This window comes from Parasteatoda tepidariorum, chromosome 7 (genome assembly GCF_982258835.1).
Source record: "Parasteatoda tepidariorum strain Cologne lab strain chromosome 7, Ptep-v5.0, whole genome shotgun sequence".
NCBI classification, from domain to species: domain Eukaryota; kingdom Metazoa; phylum Arthropoda; class Arachnida; order Araneae; family Theridiidae; genus Parasteatoda; species Parasteatoda tepidariorum.
The window spans coordinates 13618167-13621393 of NC_141761.1; the positions used below are offsets into that span (position 1 = coordinate 13618167).

Here is a 3227-nt window from a genome sequence, read left to right on the forward strand (position 1 = left end):
ACTTTCTTCTTCTCCTTTCCTTTCATGGTGTTTCTCTTTTCTTTCATCCACTTCTATTTCGAGATTCCTCTCATTACATCTGATTCCATTCCACTTCTCGTTCCATTCCGAACCCTATCAAAGAGAAAACACATACCTTGCATTACAAATCAATGTTAAATAATATAACATGGCTTAAATGATGAAAGTATTGTAAATACATTTTACAATACCTGAAAAGAAATTTTACAGCAATCGGAAAGCTTTCTTCTTCTCCCTTCCTTTCATGGTGTTTCTCTTTTCTTTCATCCACTTCTATTTCGAGATTCCTCTCATTACATCTGATTCCATTCCACTTCTCGTTCCATTCCAAACCCTATCAAAGAGAAAACACATACCTTGCATTACACATCAAAGTTAAATGATATAACATGGCTTGAATGATGCAAGTATTGTAAATACATTTTATAATACCTGAAAAGAAATTTTACAGCAATCGGAAAACTTTCTTCTTTTCCCTTCCTTTCATGGTGTTTCTCTTTTCTTCCACTTCTATTTCGAGATTCCTCTCATTACATCTGATTCCATTCCACTTCTCGTTCGATTTCGAACCCTATCAAAGAGAAAACACATACCTAGCATTACACATCAATGTTAAATGATATAACATGGCTTGAATGATGCAAGTATTGTAAATACATTTTACAATACCTAAAAAGAAATTTTACAGCAATCGGAAAACTTTCTTCTCCTCCCTTCCTTTCGTAGTGTTTCTCCTTTCGTTCATCCACTTCTATTTCGAGATTTCTGTCATTACATCTGAATCCATTCCACTTCTCGTTCCATTCCGAAACCTATGAAAGAGAAAACACATACCGTGCATTACACATCAATGTTAATTGATATAACATGGCTTGAATGATGCAAGTATTGTAAATACATTTTACGAAACCTGAAAAGAAATTTTACAGCAATCGGAAAACTTTCTTCTTCTCCCTTCCTTTTATGGTGTTTCTCTTTTCTTTCATCCACTTCTATTTCGAGATTCCTCTCATTACATCTGATTCCATTCCACTTCTCGTTTCATTCCGAACCCTATCAAAGAGAAAACACATACCTTGCATTACACATCAATGCTAAATGATATAACATGGCTTGAATGATGCAAGTATTGTAAATACATTTTACAATACCTGAAAAGAAATTTTACAGCAATCAGAAAACTTTCTTCTTCTCCCTTCCTTTCATGGTGTTTCTCTTTTCTTTCATCCACTTCTATTTCGAGATTTCTCTCATTACATCTGATTCCATTCCATTTCTCGTTCCATTTAAAACCCTATCAAAGAGAAAACACATACCTTGCATTACACATCAATGTTAAGCGATATAACATGGCTTGAATGATGCAAGTATTGTAAATACATTTTACAATACCTAAAAAGAAATTTTACAGCAATCGGAACTTTCTTCTTCTCCCTTCCTTTCATGGTGTTTCTCTTTTCTTTCATCCACTTCTATTTCGAGATTCCTCTCATTACAACTGATTCCATTCCACTTCTCGCTCCATTCCGAACCCTATCAAATATAAAACACATACCTTGCTTTACAAATCAATGTTAAATGATATAACATGGCTTGAATGATGCAAGTATTGTAAATACATTTTACAATACCTGAAAAGAAATTTTACAGCAATCGGAAAACTTTCTTCTTCTCCCTTCCTTTCATGGTGTTTCTCTTTTCTTTCATCCACTTCTATTTCGAGATTCCTCTCATTACATCTGATTCCATTCCACTTCTCGTTCCATTCCGAGCCCTATAAAAGAGAAAACACATACCTTGCATTACACATCAATGCTAAATGATATAACATGGCTTGAATGATGCAAGTATTGTAAATACATTTTACAATACCTGAAAAGAAATTTTACAGCAATCGGAAAACTTTCTTCTTCTCCCTTTCTTTCATGGTGTTTGTCTTTTCTTTCATCCACTTCTATTTCGAGATTCCTCTCATTGCATCTGATTCCATTCCACTTCCCGTTCCATTCCGAGCCCTATCAAAGAGAAAACACATACCTTGCATTACACATCAATGCTAAATGATATAACTTGGCTTGAATGATGCAAGTATTGTAAATACATTTTACAATACCTGAAAAGAAATTTTACAGCAATCGGAAAACTTTCCTCTTCTCCCTTCCTTTCATGGTGTTTCTCTTTTCTTTCATCCACTTCCATTTCGAGATTTCTCTCATTACATCTGATTCCATTCCACTTCTCGTTCCATTCCAAACCCTATCAAAGAGAAAACACATACCTTGCATTACACATCAATGTTAAGTGATATAACATGGCTTGAATGATGCAAGTATTGTAAATACATTTTACAATACCTGAAAAGAAATTTTACAGCAATCGGAAAACTTTCTTCTCCTCTCTTCCTTTCGTAGTGTTTCTCCTTTCGTTCATCCACTTCTATTTCGAGATTTCCGTCATTACATCTGAATCCATTCCACTTCTCGTTCCATTCCGAAACCTATGAAAGAGAAAACACATACCGTGCATTACACATCAATGTTAATTGATATAACATGGCTTGAATGATGCAAGTATTGTAAATACATTTTACGAAACCTGAAAAGAAATTTTACAGCAATCGGAAAACTTTCTTCTTCTCCCTTCCTTTTATGGTGTTTCTCTTTTCTTTCATCCACTTCTATTTCGAGATTCCTCTCATTACATCTGATTCCATTCCACTTCTCGTTTCATTCCGAACCCTATCAAAGAGAAAACACATACCTTGCATTACACATCAATGCTAAATGATATAACATGGCTTGAATGATGCAAGTATTGTAAATACATTTTACAATACCTGAAAAGAAATTTTGCAGCAATCAGAAAACTTTCTTCTTCTCCCTTCCTTTCATGGTGTTTCTCTTTTCTTTCATCCACTTCTATTTCGAGATTTCTCTCATTACATCTGATTCCATTCCATTTCTCGTTCCATTTAAAACCCTATCAAAGAGAAAACACATACCTTGCATTACACATCAATGTTAAGCGATATAACATGGCTTGAATGATGCAAGTATTGTAAATACATTTTACAATACCTAAAAAGAAATTTTACAGCAATCGGAACTTTCTTCTTCTCCCTTCCTTTCATGGTGTTTCTCTTTTCTTTCATCCACTTCTATTTCGAGATTCCTCTCATTACAACTGATTCCATTCCACTTCTCGCT

The 3227-nt window shown here is 34.3% G+C and overlaps 1 long non-coding RNA gene across 1 annotated transcript; it reads right to left on the reverse strand.

The window, feature by feature from the left end:
* Positions 1 to 697: 697 nt before the first annotated feature.
* Positions 698 to 2493, reverse strand: LOC147806863 (uncharacterized). The gene is made up of 4 exons (XR_015435736.1): positions 2482 to 2493; positions 1173 to 1315; positions 932 to 1074; positions 698 to 833 (listed from the first exon to the last, which is right to left on the reverse strand). It is a non-coding gene; the product is annotated as an uncharacterized LOC147806863 (long non-coding RNA).
* Between the last annotated feature and the right edge of the window lie 734 nt (positions 2494 to 3227).